Source organism: Solea senegalensis, linkage group LG2 (genome assembly GCF_019176455.1).
Source record: "Solea senegalensis isolate Sse05_10M linkage group LG2, IFAPA_SoseM_1, whole genome shotgun sequence".
Lineage (NCBI taxonomy): Eukaryota > Metazoa > Chordata > Actinopteri > Pleuronectiformes > Soleidae > Solea > Solea senegalensis.
Genome location: NC_058022.1, coordinates 31,605,205 through 31,618,796, shown reverse-complemented (window position 1 = coordinate 31,618,796; position 13,592 = coordinate 31,605,205). Strand labels below are relative to the sequence as shown.

Genomic DNA, 13,592 nt, shown 5'->3' with positions numbered 1-13,592 from the left:
TATGCATTTTAATGCCGTTTGTTCTATTACTATCTATTATACCATGTCAAAGTCTGAGGCTACCCCTAGCTTTGTCAAAGTCTGAGGCTACCCCTAGCTTTGTTGCTAGCTATGCTAAGGACTGTCCATTGTGGACCAAAGTTAGCATTTAACGCTTTAACACAGAGCATATTACAAACACGCTTTGTTTAATTTACGGTAAATTAAGCGACAGGTCGTGATATCTGAAACATTCCAGCGGTTTCTGAAAGTTGAGAAGTTGCACGTCAAAGCTAACATGTGGTTATTATGCTAATTTTGCTCGTGCTGTTGCAGGAAGCTGGCGAATCAGCGTCTTTGTCACCAGAGAGGAGAGAGTGGGAAGAACACTTGTGCATAGTTTTCCATTTTTTGGCAAAAATTTTACAAAAGAACGTACTCACAGGACATTTGCTGGCCTTGTTGTGGTTAAAATAAGCAAAAAGGTCCAGCTGGACACACTGAGGCTTAGATGTTAAAGGGTTAACTTGTGAAACAGAGCTCGACTTTTTACCACTTCCTGTTAAAAACAGTTGATGTGAATATTTTAATGTTGAAGTTCTGTTAAATATGATTTTGCATTTTGGTTTGTTACATATGGTTATACCTCATTCTACTTTTCAAACACAGACGTTTCATACGCACAAACAATTATAAGTCCCTCGTCTTTTAACTAAACAAAAAAACAATTATTACTAGCTGACTTCATCCTACTTTAAAAATATGGTCGTCAAAAATGTTAGCCTCCATTGACCTGACCTGGTCAAAATGTCCTCATAAAAATGTTAAAGGCTCAGTCTGGTTTAATGAATTCTGGAGTTTTGAATTCTCAACAACAGAGAACATCGGGAATAAAAAAAAAAATTAAATAAAACTGACAAAACGTTGATGTCAAAGTCACTTCCTTCAAAGTTAATAAAAGCCGTACACTACTTAATGTGTTTCGGTCAAGTTTTATGAGTAAAAGACCTGAAAAAATATCTAATAAATAAAAAAAAAAAAACTTGTCAAATTGATTACGACTCTGTAATAGAATGCAAATTAAACAAACACAGACGCATCTTAAGTGGGAAAAATATGGGTGACCCAATGAATGTATCAAGGGTCATTGTGAGGATTGAAAGGGGGCGTATTTGCATTTAAATGTTGCACTTTGTCCCAATGTTTTCTATATATTAAGGCCCTTTATCATACACATAAAAAAAACAAATCTCTTGACCTGCTGCAAAGTAACACCAGAGATAAAGCAAGCTCCACTGGATTTAATTAATATTAAAAATATGCACCAGTGTCTTCAACAGATGCCTGCGAACAGAGCTAGGTAACAAACACTAATCTTATTCCCTGTTACTAATCCAGGTTTTGGATATGGACACAGAATGACAGGATGCTGCAGTAATCCTCTCCCTCCCAAGCCGTGACCTAAGGCAGGAGAGAAACAACACAGTGGCGTCTAATTTCCTCTAACACGCGAGACGACCGCAATGTTTAACCCAGATGAGGGATTTAGATACAATTCACCTTCCGTCCCCCTTCTCCTTGAAAGTAAAGTACTGCCTGATTCCTTGAAAGCACTTGTCACAATAAATGAAATTTGGTATTAAAATAATAATAAAATGGAACAATGTGCTTCGGATTAGGAGTGGGATTAGCTGAAGGTAAAAAAAAGAAAAGAAAAAAGGGTAATATCTCCCCAGGCAGATTATTAACAGTGAATGAGTTATGTGGACAGTTCAGCAGCCACACAGAAGCACACACAGGAAGCTAATCATTACCATCCGACACACTGATTAAGGAAGTGGGCCTTGGTCGAGACGGGGGCATTCATTCAAAGCCCTCTTAGAGGTGACACAGCACTCTATCTGCACGCTGAATGGCCTGCAGCCGTGGCTTCATGTAATCATGTTCCCTTCACAATAGACGATTTATCAAGAGGGCATTTTACATTCATGGACGGTGGGTTAAGAGAAAAAAAAAAAAAAAAAAGTGGACAGGCTGTGCTTTATTCAAATAGTACATGGAGTGCATTACCAGCATGTTTTGGTGCCATTTAACAACACTCAAGAAATGAGATGTCCACGATTTGACCTAACTCTATTTAGAGTTGATATGGGTGATGGGATCAAGTCACGAGAAGATTATAGTCTGGGTGTCCTCAAATTGTGATTTAATCTGACATTTAAAGCTGTAGTACGTAACTTTTAAACCGGTGACGCCCCCCACACCGCACACAGGAAGTGATTTATTGTGCATCAATACAGGCAGTGGCAACAGAAGCACTGCACTTTTCACAGAGTTTCAGATTTGAAATATATGGGGTAAATGCAGAGTGGTGAAATATTCTACTCAAGTAAAAGTACTGGTCTAAAAATGTACGCAGTTAAAGTAAAAAAATGAACTTTTTAGCAAGGCTGGGGTTCTTTCTTTGTGCAAAAAGGACACAAATCTCACATTAACTGTTTTTAATTAAAGGCAAACCTTTACAAATTAAAAATGCTGACAAAATGCTGCTTTAACTTTCTCCTTAATTAGTGCCAATTCACCTGTCTTCATTCACGTGTCCTCATCATTCACTGCTAAGTTTCTGGTGTGGGATTTATTTTTATTTTTTTGATTCAGGCCAAACATTTTTTTACCCAGTATGGGATGTGATTTAAGTACAGTACTTCCAGAAAAATATACTTAAGTAAAAGTAAAATTTAAAAAACGACTTCAAAAAGTACAAGAGCACAAAAAACCTACTTAATTACAGTACCGCGAGTAAATGTAATGTATTACTTTCCACCTGTCCCCACCCGCCCCTGCTCTGCTGCTATGTGCACACAAACGCTCCCTCAGTCGAGTCTGATATTGCTTGACGGCCAAAAAGGCAATACTTCTATGTAACTTTTCCATTTCATGACATGTTTTAAAATCTTTCTCTTCAACTTCAGCTCTCTGCTGTCCACGCTTTGACGGACACTAACTCAAGCCAGTATCAGGTGCTCATTCATTCACTCGGGGGACAGTCTCCACCCAGCCGTCCTTCCCTCTCCTCCCGAGCACCTCCCCCCCCGTGCGCTTCGATCTTTCCATCAGGATGGGAGATATACAGCTGACCACAACCACAGCCTCACCACCATCAAATCTCCTCACCCTCCACACGCTTTTGATTCACGAGGCGACCATAAAAACCATTGTCCTGCAACTGGAGAGAAGAGGCCAGTCGGAACAAAGAGAACAGGATGAAAAAAGAGAGAGGAAGTAATTCTTCCAAACCTTACACACACACACACACACACATATATATATAAACTACACCTTTTTCTTTCCGCGTCGCTCTTTAATGCAGTTGTAATATATTACGGCTTCATTAATGAAAGCTTTTTTTGAGTTGCAGCTTTAAACATCCCCGCATAACTTTATAACTCTATGTGATGTTTCATATACTTATACAAATTTAATTCACGGAAGAAGGAATAAATAACAGTAGCAAGACTGCAAAGTCTTAAGATATTCTGGCAAAACTTATTTTCAGTTTGTGCATAAAAAAGAAAAAAAAAAACACTCTTAATAATCTTGGCCAAAAAAGCTGATGAGTGCAATATGCGGTTTCCCCCCCCGCTGACATTTGACTCTCACTCTTTTAATTGCAGAACCTTAGTATAAAAAAACACTCCTAAGAAACAGTCCTAAAATCTGTAAAATCTCTTGAATGACCATGAGAGGGTGAATCCACATCATCGGTAAATTTTGGACTTACATGTAGTTTAGGGAAAGGGAGCCCACATGGTATTAACAACAACAACAATAATAATAATAATAATAATAATAATAATGATGATGTTGGGAGAGTCTGGAATATTTTACATTATAGAAACAGCAATATTGGTTTTCTACAGCTAAAAAGAGCAATTTTCTGAAACCTGCAAGGTTATCACTGCTGATATATATATATATATATATATATATGTACTCTCACAACATCTGGACGGCTACACAGCAGCTTGCCTGAGATTCATGCTTCCCTGGACTTTACAGCCTTTTAGATTTGACACAAAATAAAGCACTCGTCCTCCCTTTTTGATCGCCGGCAAGTTTGACCAAAGCAGCAAGTTGTGCTGGGTGTTTCTCTGGGTGATATAGCTACCAGCAATTCCATTTCATGTGTGTGTGTGTGTGTGTGGCCGTCGGGGACTCGATTGCCATATGCTCAGGTCATGTTTGGTTCAAAATTGTTTCTGATGGCAAGTTTTGCTACATCTCTCTTGGCAGTAAAAGAAAGTGTCTCAGTGAGATGGAGGAGAGAAAAAAAAACCCAACACTGAGAGAAAGTTGAAATGTCTCAGTGAATCAGAAATAAGATTTGATGTGGAACTGTGCGACAGAGTGTGAGTTCATCACTGGAGGAGAATCCAGTGATTGTATAAGACTTGATAATCTGATTATGAATGAATAACCCGCTGATCAAATGGCTTTGCTTTCTTCAAATGCTGCTTTACTTCTTTTTTTTTCACTGCATTTCTTCCTGAAAATAAATCACAACTTGAACTTAATTACATTTAATGAATTAAAACAATCAGCCACAACTATTCTCTATAACATCTCCACTCAGACTCACATTGTACTTACTCCTCTAAACTGGAATGTACCATTTACTAAAATAAGAAGGGGGTGATGGTAAATTAGAAGCACAATGAAAGTATATATGATACAAAATAGATATGAAATAAGGAAAATAGAGAAACTGCTATTATCCCAGTGTGTACTAACAAGGAGTGAGGAAGCTCTTATTGATGTGTCTTGATGCATGTACTTCCATTATATTGTGCCACTTTATTAGGTACACCTAGTAAACTGCATGCTAACACATTAGTCTAGTCAGCCAATCTTATAATCCCAAGTAACACAAGTAAAGAAGGAATAAATCAATAAATCAATAAATATCAAAATCACATCCAATCAACCACCATTTACACGTCTTATCTTTTTTCCTTTTAAATAATGACCACAATGTTAGCACTTTTACCTTTTGTCACAGCTGACTGAAGCCAGTCTTGTACCTTGATTATTGTAAAAATAATCAAGGTTATTCTTATGATGTGACCAATTATAACTTCGTAGGGCACCAACAAGGACTGAGGAATGACATTGGAGTGAATAAAATTAGCTAATTATGTGCTGGTATGAAATTGGTGAATGATGAAATCTGATATTATTGGAAGTAACCCTGTGAAACATGCCGATTGTTACATCCTAATTCAACTTTTAATTTAATTTTAATTTTAAGTACTGATCTAAACACATCAGACCTCAGCATAAAAAAATCATATTTAAGAGTGGTTTGAGGACAGCATTAGTTCATTAGTTCTCTCTCTCTCTCTCTAACACATACAGACACGACGAATCCAAGGCGCATTTTAATGCCACATGTGATCCGAGCACAGACGGTGCTATATCTATTTGTACTATTTGGCTATTTATTTGTACACACTCCAAAGGCCAATCAGTGCAAAAACTGTTCAGGAATCAAAAAAAATTATCCTTGTGCTAAGCTGCCACTGCGAGCCAATTAGGTCATTTCCCCGTCGCTCAGCCATGCGAAGAACTCCATATCTTGAAATAGTTTCCAGGCAATGATGGCCCCGGCACCAATCAGTGGCCATTGCTCTGTAGGGAGTGGCTGATGAGCTTTCATCAGTGCTGCTAGCCACTTGTCCATGTGCATCTCTTTCTCTCCCTAATTATACTGATGAATAAGGCCATATGTGGTGATCTGTCCTCCAGTGATGAGTCCACGACTTGGCCGTTATTGTCTGGTTTTTGGCCCGCCGGTGGCGTCACGTACCGCACAGCTCGAGCTGAGAGCATTTGGACGATCAGCGACGCTCTTATTTTTTATTAGGATCAACTCGCCATCCTTGTCATCCACAAACGACCCATACCCTCTGAACGGCAAAACTGCGTTAATCGACAAACGTGTGTGAACACGGGCGCATGTTGTGATGATGTAGAGGAAAACACGTGAAATGCTGCACTCAGATGTACAGAATCCCTGCAATGGCAATATTTTTTGTGTCAATATCAATATTTTTATTCTCCTGGACACATCGCCAGTCCATAGTTTTTGAATTTTCCTATAAATGCTGCAGCGACAGCTGAGCAACCTCTGGTTAAGAGATCACGCCCATGTGTTTAATGTCGCTACTCGCCAGGGCTCAAACCCTCAACCCTCAAGCTGTTACCGCTTCCTCCACAGTGTGTGAATAAATGACTCATTAATAACACGTACATTCCAGGACCTGTTCCTGAATATGCTTCTGTTTAATCTAAAATTGGATTTTTATTGAATTTTAACGGTATATCAGTTACCTTAGTGTAATTGTTCCTATTTTTTGCTTTAAACATTAAACCAAAAAAGAGGCTTTTTTCATGCTTTAAAGCCCAGGAGTCTTAGATAGTTTCTTTCTTCTCTTAAAAAAAGAGATGTTGATGTTTTGGAAAGTTAGGGACTGTGTGTGCATAATAAGTCACATATTTTCCTATTGATTAGAGCATTTTCATGTTTTGATTATTACTCATACTTTATAGATATATTTATCTCCAGATTTCATCTTCGGTGCATTAGTAGTTCCTGTTTTCTGCGAGTTTGAGCCCATGAGAGATTGTGGCTAGTTGTTTCCTGACAAATGATATGTTATTTTTGAGGGTATTTTAACGACCGGTGAAGCCTGTCCAGCAGATGAGTCACTGATTGTACTGCAGGAAGCTTCAGAGACACACCGAGCTAGCAAACAAACAGCAATTACTGCAGTTAGTGACTCAAACTAGTATTTTAAAGTCAGTCTCAAGGGATTAGTGGTGCAAAAAAAAATAATATTTATTGTCAACAGTTTCACTTTCTCTCTCGTGTTTGCTTTTTATTACATGGCTTTAGCGGCAACGCGGCAGGCCAGAGCCTTTATTGGAGGCTTTTATTTGATCTAATGTAAACTCTCCGCAGTCATTTACACGCATCAGTTCCCGGTGCTCTGTGTGGCCTGTGACACAGTGCAGACAGCTGGCATGACAGAAGGTGCCGAACTGGAGGAACCAAACAAATTGCCTTCATTTTCTTAGAGTGCAACCTCTGCGGTGCGGGAACACTGATGAGCTTTACTGAAAACGGCGACAAATCTGCAACTGCGGGAAAATAATGACTCGCACGAGAGCCAGTGAAGTAAAGTTATGGGGAGCTTTCAGAGGGCTTGTGCAAAAGCGTCTTTTAAGACGTACCACGCAACATTTTCACTTCCTCCAACATAATGGGGGACAATCATGTGCAGAAATTACAACTCTCAGAGGCGGAAAAAGACAAAGTGAGAAGGGAAAAACAACTCAAGAGAGTGTGAACCTTCAAAAACGATGTTAAAAACAGGACAAAAATAGCTGCAGAGATGAAATGATTTGTTTGGCTGCAAAAAGATCGGCAAAACAAGACACTGGGCAGTATGGAAAAACTGTGTAAAAAATGATGTAAACATGTTAAAACCTGTTGTTTACGGTGAAGAGATAAAATAAAGTACATTTGTATTTTGTGACACATTTTCATTATTCAAGAGCGGATTGAATCGAATCATGATTGATCGATTCAGAACCTTGTGAATCGAAATCGAATCGATTAGGGGAAATTGGCCGATGTGAAAGGCTTGATGTGAAAATTTAAGGGTAATTTTTGGATTTCCAAAAATTTCCATGTGGCGGCTAGCGCTGTTGCCTCAAAGCAAGAAGGTCAGTGGTTCAGATCCCGGTTGGGGCCCTCTCTGTGTGAAGTCTGCATGTTCACATCGCTTTCCCTCTCGCTCCGGTTGCTTCCCACAGTCCCACAAACGTACCGGATAGTTTGGGTGGACGCTGAGACTGAACAGTTGTTTGTCACTGCATAATATCGCATATACAAAGTTATTTTATCACCGAAACTTAACTTGCGGTTGAATTAAAGCTGTGGATTTCTCGCCTCTGACAATTTGCGGTAAGACGGCGCAATTTTGGGTAAACAGAAAAACACGACTTGACTGGAAAACAAGCAGTCTGTCCCTGAGGATACCCTGTGTGTGTGTAATTGTGAAGCACTGCACTGTACACTGTACGGTGCCTCCAAGCCTGTTTACTCTAAAGAGTGAAAAAAAAACAAAAAACACAGTGAGGCTACTGAGAAAGTAGCTGCTTGAGTGAAAACGACTTCTCAAATCCCATGAATAAGTGTTAAGTCTCCAGACTGCAAACAAGCCGCCGGTAGATAAATGGCTACAGATTGTAGAAGATAATAGAGAGAGAAGAAAGCAGCCAGTTTGCCTTGAAGCGCTTTAAAGCGAAGCGTCAGCAGAAGGGGTCCTGGTGGTGTTACTGTATGAGTGACCAAAATGAAATGAGCTTTCCCGAAAAAAAAGCAAAGCGCGCGGTGGTCTCTCTCCGTTGGAGGAAACATTTTTGCACCTCTTATAAGGAGCTGCATTATTCACACACCTAAAAAGCTGTCAAAGGGAGGCCATGCTGCCTTTTTATAAATGAAACAGTCATTATAAGTTAATCCACAGTGGCTCGGCGGGTCTCTGACTTCAAGGAGAACTTATCTGATCTTTGCGCTGAAGCGTCAGCGGGTCTCCAGAGTCCCGTTTCCCCCCACTTCTCCATTATTAGCTCTGCCAGCCAAAGAGATATTGTGCTTGGTGACAAATGGGCGAGGAGCGTTAGGGCGCAGACCGAGTGGGGAAGGTCCCTTCCATCTCCCTCCCCCTCTCCGGTGCGCCGCTGCTGTGTCGTTCCCGATAACCATAATTGTGTTTTAACGCCCCTGATTAAATTTCGCAGTCTCGAATGATATTGTTTTGCAATGAATCCTTATGAAAAATGCTTCATGTTGGGAGATTATGGAGGCTGTGTAGGCGCAGGAAGAGGCAGCTAAAAGATGCGGAGGCGGAGATGACATTCCCTCTATATTTTTTTTCCTTCTCTTTTTCAACTTATTGCTTCAATGGACGCTGAATAAATCCCTGCCATCAGTCTTTTTCCTCTTTTCCTACGCCCACTCTTGCTCCACCCATCTACTGTCTTCTATGGCTACCAAATAAAGCAATTTTTCTCCTTTTATGGCTCTTCACTCACAAAATGTAATTAGCAAAACTTTCCACACATTTGGCTCGAATGAGACAAACTTCCAAACAAGAAAAGGAAACCAAAATGCTCTTTCAAAACTTGTCTTCCACCTCTGGAGCATGCTTTTTTTTATTTTATTTTTTATTTTAGAGGTGACACAAAATGCAATCAGGACGAATGAGAAGGCAGCAAATTCAATAATGGAGGCAAATGAAAATGGAACTGGAGACTCTGCACTTAAGGCGGGATGGGCTCGCCCTAATAAGCCCTCTTCTGTCACCGCTTCCCTGAATCTAAATTATCCAGAGGTCCTCCAATCAGTGCGGGCAAACAAAAGAGCCAGCCAAAGAGATGAGCGCGACGCTGAATACTAATCAAGGTAACGAGCGGCAGTGGTCGTCAATGATCAACACCGGCTTGTGTGTGTGTGTGTGTGTGTGTGTGTGTGTGTGTGTGTGCTCTAAAGAGGGATTAGAAGATTAGAATTCATTCACACCCAACAGTTACACACGTCTAGAAGAACTTGTAGCTGTGCGTCATTGTTTATTTCAAAACAGCCTCTACTTTCTTCACCCACATGTTTTTGTTCAAATATTTTACCCTTTATCTAGGGTTTGTTTTGCAGTTTGGTTTTTTGTTACGTGCCCAACATGGACACATGGTCCGAGGCTTGAAACCGCAGCGCTAATTCCGCTCCCAGAATGTAAACAGTGTCCGCCATCTTTGCTAACAGCTACGCTAACAGGACCTCGGACGCGAACGGACGTCTCCTTCCTTCAAACCACCGTCAAACCAGTTCACCCAACGCTGACTAAACCGATTAAATCAGCTCTACGCGCTCTCAAAACCCAGAGAAGTGACCACGGAAAGTTCCAGAAGTGAAGGAGAACTGACAACAACGAACAAACCCTTACACACCACAGCTTTAAATATTGTGTTTTGGCTGTTCTAAACTTTTTTTTGTTTTTAATAGGTCTCTGTGACCCAGAGGTCATGCGACTCACCCATCAAAGAAATTGTCTGGTGAAGTCTCAAACTACCGCAGAACTGCTGTGACATCTTTTCCCCACAGAAGCAGTGAACGCTGGACTCCCCGACAGTCAGTGCACCCTCCACTCTGTTATAGCGCTGGAAGTGGTGTTTTGGTTGCGACTGCCCGAGCTCAGAACATCAAACTGAAATTTAGAGGGCACAGTGAATGGACCGTAGGGGAGCCATCGAGACAGTAAAGCCGCTGAGCAGCTCGGCTCATAACTCCAAATGTGGGTTATTATTAAATGTCCACTGTTGAGTCGGGAACCAGAGAAACGGAGTTTAAATGTGTGCGCGCGTGATCACCTGCAGTGCCCAGGCACAAAATGCACGCCGGTCGCCCGACGCGCGTTTTGTAATTCAAATTAGCCTTGTTACGATTTCGTGGAGCACAATACTTAAGAAGTGTCAGAAACAGAGCTAACCCTCTGCATTAAAATTGACACTTACAATGGGCTAAATGGGCAATTTGTCATTTTCTGGCACTGAGCTGCTGCACTCATCCCTCCACTCAGGTAATTTGGGACATACACGGAAGGGTACACACACACAGAGACACACACACACACACACACACACACACTTGCAAATCACCCATGAGCAGTAAATTGCCTCCATCTGGTTCTACGGTGTATGTAGTGTGAGCTTCTAGGAGACAAATCCAGTTTGATTCTACCTTTTCCCTGATACATCCTTCTATGTCTGACTTTAGCAACAGGTGCTTTGCCCAGTCATATTCATCAGTGGTGATGATTAGCTCAGAGCACATTTTCCACTACTATGTTTAAACATACAGAGCTAACAAGAATGTGCAATATAAATAAATGTGTCTTATATCCTTTTTTCCCTGCACAACCTAGTCAATCTGATGAAAAAGAAACCTGAGCAAAAAGTACTCAGAATGTTAAAATCGGATTGAATTTGTGAAATTTGGAAATATGTCACAGTTCGAAGGTCACTTGGCTCGTTTTTATGAACAAAAAGGAAAGAAAAACGCCATCTAGTTTGTGACTTCTGCACAATTATTGCTACTTTATATGACTACTAAAAATGCAATACAAGATGAGTCACAACTTTGATTCAACAACACATAAGAAGACGACAAAAAACAGTCTCTTTTTAAAGCCTGTATATGTGACCTATAAACACACAGCCCCAGGATGTCCATATAAGGAGTTGTGTATTATTCCCACGGCAATTTTTAGTAAATGACTAATAGAGACATTATTAACGGCTAACTAATATAATAATAACTAATGTGTTAATTAATGCTGAATTAATGATAGCAATATTAAACCTTTATTAATGCTTAATAATGTATTAACTAACTTTGAGTAACAAACATTGATTAACTGCTTATTAATGCAGCCTGTGGCCAAGTGGAAAGGGAACTTGGCTTGTAACCGGAAGGTCGCCGGTTCAAGTCCCCACCAGGTCGAAAGGGCTGGGGTACCCCTGAGCAAGGTACCCAACCCCCACTGCTCCTAATTCTAGGATGGGTCAAAATGCAGAGAATAATTTCCCTAAGGGGATTAATAAAGTATCAAAAAATTAACTAATATGTTAACAAATGCTAATCAATACATAATAATGATTGTTAATATAGTATAAAACAGTTAATTAGTGCTTAACAATGCACTAACATCGTTAATTAATTAAGGGACCCTTATTGTAAAGTGTCACCGTGTTTTTTGTGGTGATGGTTGCATGAGGCACTTGGTTCAAATGTATAATTTTGTGACTTTGACATATGACATTTGTTCAGATTTATTCAAGTGACAAAAACAACAGCAGGAGACTTTTGCCTACTCCTTAGTCTTATGAAATCCAGCTCTGTCTGTGTGTCGGTACACAGCAAACCCACACTTGAAACAACCTGAACTATCCCTTTAAGTTCTTCTATCACTAATAACAAGCCTCGGGTCAAGAAAAAACAAGTTAAATAACAAATCATACATCTGCCCATCCATCCTGCTTATCCTTTGAAAGTCGATAGGGAAACTAGAACAAGCTGAAACTGAGCAAGAGGTCACTGGTATGCAATAAAAACTCTGGAAAGTTTTCAGAGATCTTGAGATTTAGGAGGTGGGCGATTTGGACCTGAGACAAAAAAAGTTTATTTTCCAGCTTTTAGTGGGGTAAACTCCAAAGTCAGGGCAAAAGTAATTCTTATCTCCTGAAAAAAATCAAATAAATTCAGCTCTAATGACTGACTTTGGTGAAGTTTACCACACTTTGACTCTGAGGAGATTGGGGGAGTTTGGACTGGATTAGGCAGAAAGACTACTGTTGTTCCACAAAGGATCAAACAGTGTCTGCACCTCAAATTCCTCAGTGTCATTTTCTCATTTCATTCACTTCTTTACCAGTGGTAGAGTTTTTTTTTGGCTTTTATTTTTATTTTTTTATATCCACATTTATGATCTATCCATCAACACTTACCAGCCAGCCCTTTAAAACACAGCCATTAAAAGTCTCACTCTTAATTGGCACATTGAGCCTCACACTTAGGCATCACTTCTGCTTCTAATGATATCAAGTCCATATTTTCCCAACATGATCAAACCAGGAAGGGCACTTTTTTGTGTTGGGAGTTCAACTAGTTGATGCTCTTGTCTTGTATGCTTTTGTACCAACTACTACATTCAGCTCTAGACTCTGAAGTCCCACTCAGACACAATAAATATTGCAAGGGGATTTAAATATTCTCTCTCTTTATCTGTAGTTGAGCATGGAGGCCATTAGAAAACTCCAGGTACACCCGTTTTCATGTCACATTAGATGTGCTCTAAATTATAGGTGGCTCAGCATATTCACGAAAGAAACCGCAGCAGCTAACTGTGACTGTAATTATTATTCATGTGGGGGTGAAAAGGTACCAACACGCGGTACGTGTTCCAGATGGGATTAAAATCATTTATTATAATAGAGTTATTATCATCACTTCCCAATCTCTGCTGAGTCCAGCTCGGTGGATGATTGCAGGAGTGACTCCGTGTTGTCTGACTGACCGTCGTGACACACATTGCAGACATTGTTCGAAGCGGAAACTTTAGTGCCAGTCTAATAAAATTGAGGGGACCAATTAGTATTTTGTGCCCACGTTTTACCTATTTTGTGGGAACTAATTAGTATTTCATGCCCACGTTTTACCTATTTCATACCCAAGTTGTATCTATTTTGTGGAAATTAATTAGTATTTCATGGCCACGTTTAACCTATTTTGTGGGAACTAATTAGTATTTTGTGGCCACATTTTATCTATTCGAGGAACTAATTAGTATTTTGCCCACGTTAGCCTATTTCTTGGGAATAATTTAGTATTTTGTGCCCATGTTTTACCTATTTCGTGGGAATCATTTAGTATTTCATGCCCACGTTTTACCTATTTGGTGGGAACTAATTAGTATTTTGTGGCCACATTTTAT

General features: G+C 40.0%; 1 protein-coding gene across 1 annotated transcript in view; it reads right to left on the bottom strand.

Moving 5' to 3' along the window:
• Positions 1-13,592, bottom strand: part of LOC122765406 (receptor tyrosine-protein kinase erbB-4-like) — a 253,999-nt gene that overhangs the window by 82,027 nt on the left and 158,380 nt on the right. The gene's annotated exons all lie outside the window — the stretch shown is intronic.